Genomic DNA, 15,138 nt, shown 5'->3' on the forward strand with positions numbered 1-15,138 from the left:
TATGAATGATATTTTTATCTCTATCATGGGACGTATGTTTATGAGAAATGGAAATATGAAATCTTGTGGTCTATTAAAATTATGAAATGATTATTTATGATGAACTAATGAACTCACCAACCTTTTGGTTGACACTTGAAAGCATGTTTATTCTCAGGTATGAAAGAAGTCTTCCGCTGTGCAATTGCTCATTTTAAAGATATTACTTGGAGTCATTCATGTCATTTTTCAAAAGACGTTGCATTCGAGTCGTTGAGTTCATCAAGATTATTATTAAGTCAATTATAGTTAGATATATTATAAAATGGTATGCACACCGTCAACTTTCGATGTAATGAAAGTTTGTCTTTTCAAAAACGAATGCAATGTTTGTAAAATGTATCATATAGAGGTCAAGTACCTCGCGATGTAATCAACTGTTGTGAATCGTTTATAATCGATATGGACTTCGTCCGGATGGATTAGGACGGGTTACTACAGTTGGTATGAGAGCAGTGGTCTTAGCGAACCAGGTCTGCATTAGTGTGTCTAACTAATAAGTCGTCAGGATGCTTTAGTGAGTCTGGACTTCGACCGTGTCTGTATGTCAAAAGTTTTGCTTATCATTTCGTGTCAAAAATTACCTACTTATTATCCTTAGGAAATTACCTGCTTATCATTCCTAGTCTAGACACATCTTGCTGCATTGATTGCATGAATAGTGTATAGACAAATTCACATCTTAGCGTATCTGCTAATTCATATCTTAGCATATCTATTACTGTAAACTTTGCCTAACATATTCCGTAGATTCCTCTGTAACTTATGGGATTTTAGTATTATATATACATATGTAATTCAGGTATTACAGAGTACTAATCTACATCCTATAATCTATTTTTATCGAAAATCCTTCATATGATCGTACGAGATGAATCCATCAACCAGTTCGAATTCCTCGAATTCTGACAGCTATTCCAATATGGAGTTTCACCTAAGCTCCGAAAGCAGTGTCACCAGAATGAATCAACCAATTCATCTGATGGGTTCGTAGCCTACTTAATCAATAGAGACGCGAAGAAGGCGATCCCTTCCACCAATCGAATTTACCTCTTGGCAATGAACTTGAAACACTTACCAGCGAACCTGTTTGTAATACTATTTTCTCTCTCATTTCCCGAATATCTCGCCAAGATTATATTCTATCAAAATTCTAAACCTTATTCATTCACTCGTTCCAACCGACAATCACCCCGGAATAATAGAAGAAGTCAACAAAGTTCGCGCTCGAAAAAAAAAAAATTTGGAAAATATGGTGCAAAATGTACCAGCTTCAGCAACATCACCGGCACCAACAGTACCATCAGTAACAGCACCAGTACCATCAACAATCTATGCCTCAACATCTCATTCTGTACCTCGAGTATAATTATCGTTCTACGTATCGTTCTACATCGATTATCTTCGTTCTTCATGGTGATTATGTAATCTCTAATGTTTTAGAGATTATATATTCATGTTCTAACGGTAAATCAAATGAGTTTAATATCATATTGACTCATTAAATCCATGATTACATCTGAAGAAAATATATATGTATACATGTTTTCATAAAGATTGTAATTAAAAATTCTTTCGTACAAAGTGTTAATTGTGGAAATATTTTAACGGGTAGGTAATACCCGAGGAATATTCAGATTTCACATTAATAAGTTACAATGTACATTCTTCGAAGCTGATTCAACAGTCGTTTACTATCCTACTTACATTCACCGATATACAAATCCGTTCACCACAGAATAACCATATTAATCCAATTTTATATTTGGATTTTGATTTATCAGAATCCAACAAGTGGCATAATGAAGAAAACATTTGACAAAAATAAAATTTGTTAGAAACAAACAAATTAACTATGAGGATTTTTGTTAAGAATCCACGCTAACTGTTCCTAGCTAACTGATTACATTTTATTTATCGTAGATTATTTATCGCAACTTAATTATCGTAATTTAATTTATTGTCATTTAATTTCTGTTATTTATTTTACGCACTTAAATATAGGGACACGTACGCATCTATATATATTATTTGGAATCACCATAGGCACTCTATATGCAGTAATGATCGAGTTCTCTATACAGGGTTGAGGTTGATTCTACAATAATATATATAGTTTGAGTTGTGATCGAGTCTGAGACGTATACGGGTCACGACACGTATTAATTAATTCGAATATCATATATTAAACTACACGTAAATTATTGAATTTCTAATTGTGGACTATCAACTGTGGACTACCAACATTGGACAATTAAAATGAATTAAAATATTGACTATAACATATGAAACTAAACAATTCTTCAAGTTTGCCACTTGATTTCATTCTAAACTTCATTTGTATCTTGACAATTCTAATCTGCGTTCAAACCTTTCATGATTCTTGAAAACACCTCAATCGAGAGGTTGAACCAACCGCACTTCATCTACGGAAGAAAAGATTGATGCATATAGTTATGCACTTGAAAAACTCTCGAAAACTGAGTAAACGTTTAACACATAGCTGTACTAATTTCTTTAGTGTTATTATCACCCAAAATAACTTTGCTGTTCTTCTTCAAAATAGCCAATTTTGTTACAGCTCCAGCAAGACAACTTTGACTTTTCGTACGAAACAACCTTATTATAACGTTGATATATACGCGTGCTCTTTTATTATCACCAGAGAACCTTTCATATTTCACCATGTTACCATCAGCGTTTAATCATCTAAAAACACAATTCTCCTAAAACTACCTCGGATTAATAACCGATGATCCAGATATCATAGCATTAAATGCAGAGGAAACAGAAAAATGATAGGTGGTCTAAACGGCCAAAAGTTTGATGATAAAGAAAGGAGTGTTAGGAACGCTCGATAGAAAATTGGGTATTGAAAAACAGATTGAGCTACCCATGAAGGAGACCAAGGACAAATATAAGGACCAAACCCTATATTTAAAGGATTCAGGTAATTATGGATCCGTTGAAATCTTTAGAGAATATCTTGCTCCGAAGTCATGTTAAAATCTTACGGGAAATCTTTCTCCATCAACCATCGAACTTAGAAATTCCAAAAATATCATCATCAATATCTTCGATATTTCTGAGGATATTTTCATAAATATTCTCGTTCGAGATTATATACCTCTTCGTGCTTCCTGTGTATCATTATATTGGAAACATTCAATAGAAAATTTATTACCGAAAAGCAGATTATGCGAAACTATGAAGAAAGCCGTGGACAAATCACAAAGAATAAGTTTGACTTCAAAGAATCCAAATGATTCAATGCCTGCTAAAGTCTTTAGTGAATATCTTGCTTCTTACTCTAAACCCTTGCAGACAATAGTTTATATCATCCTCTGATATTAGATATTCAAAGATATTATCTTATCTTTCATTATAAATATCCTCCATATTTCTGAAGATATTTTTATAACTATTCTTATATGAAATCATTAATCTCTTCATGCTATCAGTGTTACATCATATAGAAACTGTTAGTTTCTATATTCTGTAAACTTTCAAGCTTAAAATATGAATGTTATTGAAGTAATGTTGGGAACTGATGCATGAATTAGTATAATATAATGACACTTGATCAACGTGATTATATTACAGTAAGTCATGCTGAGTTTCTAATGGGACGCGATGATTCACAGATTATAACGTCATCATGTGCCATGTTACATAACTCTTTCATTGTTCTTAACTTCTGAACATATAAAAAAAAAATATATATATATATATTCTTGATAGTTCTATTCTCAGTGATTCAGGTAATTTGACAAAACAAATCGTGCTACTACCTTTCCTTTCTACCTTGTATATTATGATAATTCGAAACTCCATACCTATGAATTCTGGACCGCTACTCGTGAAAAGTAAACAAAAGCATGAAACTGCGAAATAGAAAAGGGGTATAAATAACAGCAAATAAGAGAGTGCATTAACTGTGGATGACAATGATTATAGGAGACAGAAGCAGGGACATTGAAATAAAAGGGAAGATATAAAACTCAACAACAAACCAGAAATTACAAACCGTGGATATTAGTACGTATAGAAATATAAAGACACGGGAGGATTATAAATATAATAATCCCTAGAGCATAATAGAAATAAACAGATTCTTCAGGTAGAAGTTGGAAAAGAAGAACGATCAATGCGATAGTTAGAATAAGAACAAGGATCAGAACAGGGTTAAGCATTTTCATAAATCTTTTGAATTTAAGAATTGAGTATAGAAGTGGTGAAAACAAATGGAACGGAAAAGGTAAATTTATAAAGGAAATATTAGACGTAGTAATCGGGGCAGATCACCGTATTTAATTAAAGAGATCTTAATTTCCATAAATCCTGAAGAATCAGATCTTATAGATCTTCAAGATTTCTTTTAAATCCCTTGAATTCTGGAATTCAAACTTGATTACGTCAAAAGTTAAAAACAAATCTTTGCTTCTCATTTCATTCTTTTGTGAATAGCTTCATTCGTACTCTTCGAATAATCAAATTGTTTTATCCACAAAACTCAATGATGATAAAACTCTATTTATCAACTCATATTCGTCATGAAAACAATTTTATTGTTAACCATGACCACCTCACTCAAATTTCGGGACGAAATTTCTTTAACGGATAGGTACTGTGACGACCCGGAAATTTCCGACCAAATTTAAACTTAATCTTTATATGATTTCGATATGATAAGCAAAGTCTGTAATATTGAAATCTCAAAAACGTTGAAGTGTGTTCATGTATTTAATTACCCTTTGAGTAATCTCGACGATTCACGAACAACTATTTGGAAATAAATATGTAAATACATATGTGGATATAAAAATAAATATAAGTATATATAATATTTTGAATTAGTAAAGTATACTTTAATTAATTGAAACTTAAAATGTAAAAATAAAAATTAGAATAATTAAGATACTATTTATATATATAAATATATATATATATATATATATATATATATATGTGGCTATAAAATACATATAAAATGTATAAATAGTATATATTCAGTAAAAGTCAACACATAATATAATATTACATAAATTATAAATGATAATATATTAAATTACAGGTTTGAATATAATTGATATATTAAAATTATTACCCTTAAATTCATCTTTTTTATTATTGATAATACTAATATCAATATTTGTACTAGTAACATTATTACTTCAAAAAAAATAAAATATATAAGATTTGAGTTGTACTAGTATTATTATTAATGTTATTGTCATCATTAATAATATTAATATTATTATAACTAGTATTATTATTTGTATCATTAATAAGACTATTATTGTTATTATTATTAATTAAATTTATTAAAATTTGCATTATTGTTAGTATTAATATTATCTTTATTTATTATCTAACATTACTATCCTTTTTACCAATAATTTTATTATTTTATGTATTAATAATATTAATACACTTATAATTATAATTATCTAAGTTTATGATTTACATACATATAAAGAGTATTATACATACATGTTTATATAAATACAAATATATATACAAAATACAATCATATATATATATATATATATATATATATATATATATATATATATATATATATATATATATATATATATATATATATATAAAAATATAAACGTATACAAGTACATGGATATATAAATGACTGATATATATATATATATATATATATATATATAAATTTAAATACAAATAATCATGTATTACAGTTTCCAATCGATTTCAATCTGTTGCTGATGTATTCCTACGTCTCAAAGATTGTATAAATCGAATCTAAATCTCAGATACAACAAAAATCGTTAGCAGTCTGAATCAACCTTTTCTTATTTGTTCCCTGAATTCCTGTGTAACTATTAGAGATTCGTTTGTTACCCGCAAGATTACAAAAATTTTTTATGCATCAATAGCAAGTGCTATTTTTTTTTTCTTGTTTCCCTTGTCTGCCCATGTTCATTGACGACAACAACAGTTACATAAATTGAACGAATTCAATTGATAAGAAAAGCACTCAAACACTACCACCTTCCTTGTTCTTTTCCTTTCCTTCTGTTTTCCTTTCATGAACCTCAAATTAACAAGACCTATCAATTAACTAATCTGTTTCTGTTTCATCAACACCGAAACCCAACTCTCTATTTTGGGTTGCTACGGCTGCTATTATCAACAAACAAGAACACAAAGCCAACACCATAACCATTATGAAACCACCATTACAAAAACTCGCTATATTGCTGCTGCTATGGTCCTGTTGCAGCTAAGAACAAGCTAATAAACCACCAACACCCTTACGAATAACCTGTGTATCGTTGTGACTGTTTTTTTTTCTTTTTCGAACGATACCCATACACAACCTAATCTTCGAAAACACAACCCCTATAACTGCAGCTATTCTACCTTCTGTTTCAATTCGCTATCACTGCAATAATGAAACCAACCATCATGGTTTTAACTGTTATTTGTTCCATTTATATTCGAACCCAACGAGAACCATTGAAAACCCATTTGTTTCTACTACACGATACTTGTAAACTGCTCCTGTTATAGCCTTCGTTTTTCTTGTTCGAACCACCATAGTTAACGAGTAGTTGTAGTTGTTCCTGTTCTATTTCACGATATTATCAAACTAAATACCATGAGCAAACCATTACAACCATCACCATAGCTAGTTTGGTTTCGCTACTGCTGCTGTATCATTGTTATTCCTGTTGCTATTTTTCGATTACAGTGAATATGATGATGAATGAAAGAGGTTGATAGAGATGGAATACGATAATGATGATGAATAAATAGCAAATATTTTATGATTAATGATGATGAGCTGTAAAGATAGAGAGGGTGCGTGTATGATGGCGTGACTGCTGGAATCATCCCTTTTGCATAAACGCCGGTGGTGATTTCCTTTTTTAAAAACCGAAACCCTTTATCACCTTGGGTTTATTTTGCTGTTAGGACAAATCTTTATTTTGTTGTTGGGCCGTAAGTGTTAATGGGCCGAGATTAATCTCAAAATCCTGTTGGACCAAGGCGAATTACAGCTTATATAGATTTAGTGTAGAGTATTAAAGAGGAAAGCTGATACAGCGTGAAGGTTAAGGAATGAATCGGGTTTCAAGAGGTCACGGGTTCAATCCCTGCTGAGTGCAATTCTTTTTAAGAGGTAGTTTAATTATCATTTATTAGTTTTATTATTAATACTATAATTATAATTATTATTGTTATTGTTATTGTTATCATTGTTATTATTAATTATGATTACAAAGTATTAACACTTATGATTATAATTATTATTATTATCACTAAAAGTATTATTAATATTATTCTTATCATTTAATTATCATGTTAGGACTAATAATAATATTATAATTGTGATTAGGGTTATTATTATTGTTACTATAAAAACAATACAAGTTGTTATTATTTTTTTTCACCAATATTAGTAGTAATATCACCTTTTGTAATTATTAGTTTTACTATTATTATTATTATACATAAGTATCAATTTTAACAATATCGTTATTATTATTATTAGTACTATTGATATTAAGAAAGTTATTATTATCAGTAAACCATTATTATCAAAAATATCATTTGATTACCAATAACTATTTTGTATCTAAATTATACTTAATACATATATTATAGTTATATTAATAACGTATGAAACATAATAACAATAATTATATAAATACTTATATATATAACAAATTAATGATATCTTGTTATACAATACTAACCATATATATATATATATATATATATATATATATATATATATATATAGATATATTAATATAATTAAATATATATGATATTAAACAATTTGAATATATGCACAAACTAAATAAGTATAATATATAATAAAATATAAATTTTTTTTTTGATTTTGATTATATCTATTAATATATACATACAAATGATATAGGTTCGTGAATCCGAGGCTAACCCTGCTTTGTTCAATATAATCATATGTATTTTTACTACAAAATACATTAGGTGAGTTTCATTTACTCCCTTTTTACTCATTACATTTTGGGCTGAGAATACATGCAAATACTTTATTAATTGTTTTACAATATTTATATGCGTGAGTTTCATTTGACTTTTTACCCTTTATATTTTTGGGCTGAGAATACATGCGCAATTTTTTATAACTGTTTTACGAAATAGACACAAGTATCTAAAATTACATTCTATGGCTGGATTATTAAATCGAATATGCCCCTTTTTAGTCTGGTAATCTAAGAATTAGGGAACAGACACCCTAATTGACGTGAATCCTAAAGATAGATCTATCGGGCCCAACAAGCCCCATCCAAAGTACCGGATGCTTTAGTACTTCAAAATTTATATCATGTCCGAAGGAGGATCCCGGAATGATGGGGATATTGTTATATGTATATTGTGAATGTCGGTTATCAGGTGTTCAATCCATATGAATGATATTTTTGTCTCTATGCATGGGACGTATGTTTATGAGAAATGGAAATATGAAATCTTGTGGTCTATTAAAATTATGAAATGATTATTTATGATGAACTAATGAACTCACCAACCTTTTGGTTGACACTTGAAAGCATGTTTATTCTTAGGTATGAAAGAAGTCTTCCGCTGTGCAATTGCTCATTTTAAAGATATTACTTGGAGTCATTCATGTCATATTTCAAAAGACGTTGCATTCGAGTCGTTGAGTTCATCAAGATTATTATTAAGTCAATTATAGTTAGATATATTATAAAATGGTATGCACGCCGTCAACTTTCAATGTAATGAAAGTTTGTCTTTTCAAAAACGAATGCAATGTTTGTAAAATGTATCATATAGAGGTCAAGTACCTCGCGATGTAATCAACTGTTGTGAATCGTTTATAATCGATATGGACTTCGTCCGGATGGATTAGGATGGGTTACTACACATATCCTACCAGCAAAATACAGGGTTTCATTGGCTTTTACTTCAAGTTGTTTTTCTAACTCTTTGCTCATTTCGCCTTTTTCGGTTTCTGCTTTTAAAGCCTCTAACTGTGCTGCTTGAATTTGTTTTGTGAGATCAGTACGAATTGTAATGTTCAAAGCTCGGACCCTAAGTGGTTTTACTCTTTCTTTTCGACTTAGGGCATCAGCTACAACATTAGCCTTTCTGGGGTGGTAACGGATTTCACAATCGTAATCGTTTAACAACTCTACCCAGCGACGTTGCCTCATATTGAGTTGTTTTTGATCAAAAATATGCTGAAGACTCTTATGGTCGGTGTACACTGTACACTTGGTGCCATATAGATAGTGTCTCCATATTTTGAGTGCAAAAACTACTGCCCAAGTTCCAAATCGTGCGTCGTATAGTTCTTTTCATGAATTTTTACTTATCGTGAGGCATATGCGATAACTTTTGTGTGTTGCGTTAATACACATCCTAAACCTTGGCGCGAAGCATCACAATAGATCACGAAATCATCATTAAAGGGTGCAGACGTTAACTTCTTCTTTAATAACTGGAATGAGGATTCCTGTTCCGTGGACCAATCATACTTCTTTCCCTTTTGAGTCAATGCAGTTAAGGGTTTGGCGATTCTAGAGAAATCTTGAATGAATCTTCGGTAGTAACCAGCAAGACCTAAGAATTGGCGGATTTGTGTTGGAGTCTTCGGTGTTTCCCATTTACTAATGGCTTCGATCTTGGCAAGGTCAACTTTAATTCCATGTTTACTGATAACATGGCCCAAAAATTGTACTTCTTGTAACCAGAAATCACACTTCAAAAATTTTGCGTACAATTCTTCTTTCTTGAGTATCTCTAGTACCAGTCTTAAGTGTTGCTCATGTTCTTCCTTGTTCTTCGAGTAAATCAATATGTCGTCGATAAAAACAATGACAAATTTTTCTAAATACGGTCTACAGATGCGATTCATTAGATCCATAAATACTGCTGGAGCATTAGTCAATCCAAAAGGCATGACTAAAAATTCATAGTGACCGTAACGGGTTCTGAACGCGGTTTTAGGAACATCTTCTTCCTTCACTCTCAGCTGATGATATCCGGAGCGTAGATCAATCTTGGAATAAACACTTAATCCTTGCAATTGATCAAACAAATCATCAATCCTCGGTAATGACTACCAATTCTTGATTGTTAATTTGTTTAATTCTCGGTAATCTATGCACATTCTCATAGATCCATCCTTCTTCTTGACAAACAGAATAGGAGCACCCCAAGGTAAAAAGCTGGGACGAATAAATCCACGGTCCGATTAATCTTGTAACTGGTATTGTAATTCTTGCATTTCTGAAGGTGCAAGTCTATATCGAGATCGGGCTACAGGTGCAGCTCCTGGTATGAGATCAATCTGGAATTCTACACATCTATGTGGAGGTAGCCCCGGTAATTCTTCTGGAAATACTCCGGGATATTCTCTTACAATTGGCATGTCATCAATGCTTCTTTCTTCAGTATCTATCTTCTTTACGTGTGCCTGAATAGCATAACAACCTTTTCTTATAAATTTCTGAGCCTTCATACAGCTGATAAGGTTCAGCTTCGAGTTGCTCTTCTCCCCATAAATCATTAATGACGTTTCATCCTTACGAGGGATGCAGATTGCTTTTTCAGCGCAAACAACTTCTGCTCTTGTTTTGGACATCCAGTCCATGCCAACGATTACATCAAAACTTCCTAATTCTACGGGTATCAAATCGATTTTGAAGGTTTCACCAGCGAGATTTATTTCACAACCATGGCAAATTTTATCGGCTTTTATCAGTTTACCATTAGCTAATTCAATAGTATATTTATCGTCTAGAGGCAATGATATACATTTTAGTTTAGAACTAAAGTCTTTACACATATAACTTCTATCAGCACCCGTATCAAACATAATAGAAGCTAGTTGATTATTAACGGTAAACGTACCCGTGACAAGATTAGGATCCTCACGTGCTTCACTGGTACTAACATTAAATTCCCTCCCACGTGCGGGTTCTTTGTTCTTCTCCTTATCAGGGCATTGATTTATAAAGTGACCAGACTTTTCGCATCCAAAAACATTTCTTGACATCGGTCGGTTTTGTCTTTACTTCAGAAACGGTGGCATAACAATCTTTCGCCACATGTCCTTTCTTGTTGCACTTATCACAGACCACTTGGCAATAACCTGCATGATGTGTGTAACATCTTTTGCAGAACGGATGGGGTCCCTTATAGTTTGGAATTGCAGTTGCCCCATCTTGTTTACGTTTAAAAATTTCTTGCTTCTTCAGGTGAGTACTTTTGCCCTTATAGTCTTCCCATTTCCTATTTCCTTCAGTTGTCTTGACTTCGGTAATTGGTGCCTTAATCGAACTCTCTGTGATCTGGTCCATGAGTTGGTGTACCATTGTCATGGCTTCCTGCATCGTATTCGGTTTGGACGATGTAACATTTCCTTTGATATTGATCGATAAACCGTCAATATACATTTCTATCTTTCGTTTCTCGTTTGGCACCAATTCGGGACACAACAAGGCTAGTTCCATGAAACGCTTTTCATAGTTATTGAGATTCGCGCCGATAACCTTCAGATTACGTAACTCAGATTCCATTTTTCTGATCTCGTTTCGAGGACAGTACTCCTCGATTAGCATCTTTTTCAGTTCTTCCCAAGAGATATCATATGTCGTATCTATTCCTTCTGCTTTAGCATAATTGTTCCACCAAGTAAATGCACCGTCTTGCAACGTGCACGAAGCATACTTTGACTTGTCTCCGTTCGCACAATTACTGATTTTGAAAACGGACTCCATCTTTACAAACCATCGGGTTAGACCGACTGGTCCCTCGGTTCCACTAAACGTCTGTGGTTTGCATCCTTGAAAAGTTTTGTATGAGCATCCGTTTCGTGAGTTTATGTTTACGGCTGCTGCTTTGGCTGCTGCTTCGGCTGTTGCTTTTGCTGCCTCAGCTGCAGCAATTCTTTCATTCACACGTTTCTCGACTAGTTCCTAAACTCAGCATCCGACATTTGAGACATGTTTCTTCAATAAATACAACATAGATAATTTAATCATATAGAATATTATAGGTAAAATGGGTTGTCAATAGTTAATCGTAGCATATTAATAACATGAACCAATTATTATAAAAGCCTTTTCTTCTTATTAGCATTTTATAATTATTTCTAGGGTATTACCTACCCGTTAAGTTCATACATAATAGCTAGTACAAGGAATTAACTACTAAAATCCTAATAATATTCCACTATGAAAAATTATAGCGAGTTACTACTTTATTATGTAATAATAATAATAAGAAGTAGTAATAATACAAATAATCATTCCAAGCATTTATTATTAATAAACCAAAATAATACAATACCATACAATACCGATATTTTATATATGCATATTTTACATAACAAGATAGAGTAGCACACATAAGCAATAAAATAGCGCATGGAAGATTTATGGTTGCGAGGTCGTTTATTCAGAACTATTAGAAACTTCTTCCCATTTGGTTCTCTCTGCCAATTGTTTGTGTGTACATGGTCCGACAGACATTCTGGCAGTGTATTTAAGTTTTGGTTGGGGTTTTGAGGTACTCGTTGCCTCAGTGGGTATAATACAATAAGGGTGGTTATGGATCGAATGGTCCTGTTCCTTTTTAATAATTAAGGACTTTTTATTTTTGTGGTTGTTTTTATTATCTATAGCAAGTTGGAATTTCTCCTTAGTGACGAACTATTTCATTAGGAAAATCCTCCTCGTCGCTGATCTCGTCTGATGACGAACTATCTAAGTCATGTGTAGGAGAATATGATGACGAACTGTCTGCATCATGTGTACGAGAATATGTACCGGTGGTCATGAACCGAAATCTGCCAGGCAATATATTCACAACCCGCTCGTCGGCGGTGTATCTGGCCCAATGTCCATGTTTGTTTAGAAATGGACGATCTTCTTTTACTCCAGGGATCATGGGTCCATGCCAACGATACTGTGGCTCCGGAAAACTAGAGTTGGGTGGAGCTGGAACCTCCTCTGGGTTTACCGGGAGTTGAGATTCCCCGGCTAACACAATTTCTTCTTTAATAGGTATTGGAACGCCCTTTTCAGTTGTGGATATAATAGATTCAGTGTCCGATTCCGAGTCATGCAAAATGATAGGATTAGAAGAAGTCATCTATCACATAATTGAAACAACAATTACGTTAGCATAAATATATCACATATAATGTTTTTGACCAAATGATAAGCAAAAATTAGTAAAAACAGATATGGTCATAGTCCAGACTCACTAATGCATCCTAACAATTACCAGTTAAACACACTAATGTAATTTCTGGTTCCCTATGACCTCAAGCTCTGATACCAACTGTAACGACCCGTCAAAATCGCTATTGACACGGCACGTTAATCATTGATTCCACAGTGAGGTTTTGACCTCTATATGATACGTTTTGATAAAATATTAAATTCTTTAAAATAAGTGACTTTCTAAAGATAGAAAGTTATAAACATGTGGGCGAGTGCTTAGGTATAAGCAAAACCCCAAAATACATAAGTCTTTAATTTACAGGTTGACATCACAGTCCAATTATTTATTACACAACAAAGTTTTATTTTGAATGCAATAAACTTTGTACAAAGCATGAGAGACTCCATGCAGGCAACAAGCACATCACAGCGGAAGCATTCTAAGGACCTGAGAATAAAACATGCTAAAAAGTCAACACGAATGTTGGTGAGTTATAGGTTTATTTGCTCGAGTCATAAACATATATAAAGATAGACCACAAGATTTCATCAAAAGTTTATCAATAGATTCTACGTAACAGAGCACCCTGGTAACTAAACTTAACGCTATAGTGATAATTACCCCATTCTTTTTAATACACGCAAACCAACGTGTCTTAAACTCAAATAACATACGTCTGTTAAAAGGCTAGCGCTGTAGTTCGGACGGGGATGCCAAGCCCTATGGATCCATATACAATTATTTGCGCCCACCAGTCCATATCCTATGTACTGGCAGCTACTAGTTACCAAAACTAAGGGATTTTCGGTTTAACTCAGTGTAGAATTTAGTATGTACTTGTGTCTTATTGCGTTTAAAATAAATTGCATGTATTCTCAGCCCAAAAATATTTAAAGTATTTAAAAAGGGAGACTATAAACTCACAGTTCAATATTGCAATTCAATATTGTAGGCAAATTGCGTAGACGTAATGATGGTAGACGACTGTATGGTTGGCCTTGGATTCAAGAACAATACCCCGAATAATACCCAATATTTCCTTAGCTTAAAGCGGTTTGAAACCCTAATTAAAAACACCCGCGTATATACCTTATTATTATTAAACTTAAATTATAAATTATAATTATAATTATAATATAAATATATAAAAAAAAGAATCAGAGAGATAGAAAGTGTGATACTTCATTCGAGCAAACTGACCTTTTATAATACTTTTGCATTTACTGTAGCTCATGCGATCGCATGAGTTTTCAGTGTTTTTGCCATGCGATCGCATGGCCGCCTTTTTCGTTTTTGTTTGCTAGTTCGTCGACATCAAATAGTGTTCACTGTAGCAAATAGTGTACTGTAGCAAATAGTGCTTTACTGTAGCAAATAGTGTTACTGTAGTAAATAATGTTTACTGTAGCAAATAGTGTTTAATGTAGCAAATCACTGTAGCAAAGTTGTTTTCACTGTAGCACTGTAGCAAAATACGGTTTCACTGTAGCAAATAGTGTTTTACGTGTGCCAGAATAGCATAACAACCTTTTCTTATAAATTTCTGAGCCTTCATACAGCTGATAAGGTTCAGCTTCGAGTTGCTCTTCTCCCCATAAATCATTAATGACGTTTCATCCTTACGAGGGATGCGGATTGCTTTTTCAGCGCAAACAACTTCCGCTCTTGTTTTGGACATCCAGTCCATGCCAACGATTATGTCAAAACTTCCTAATTCTACGGGTATCAAATCGATTTTGAAGGTTTCACCAGCGAGATTTATTTCGCAACCATGGCAAATTTTATCGGCTTTTATTAGTTTACCATTAGCTAATTCAATAGTATATTTATCGTCTAGAGGAAATGATATACATTTTAGTTTAGAACTAAAGT

This window comes from Rutidosis leptorrhynchoides, chromosome 3 (genome assembly GCF_046630445.1).
Source record: "Rutidosis leptorrhynchoides isolate AG116_Rl617_1_P2 chromosome 3, CSIRO_AGI_Rlap_v1, whole genome shotgun sequence".
Classification (NCBI taxonomy): domain Eukaryota; kingdom Viridiplantae; phylum Streptophyta; class Magnoliopsida; order Asterales; family Asteraceae; genus Rutidosis; species Rutidosis leptorrhynchoides.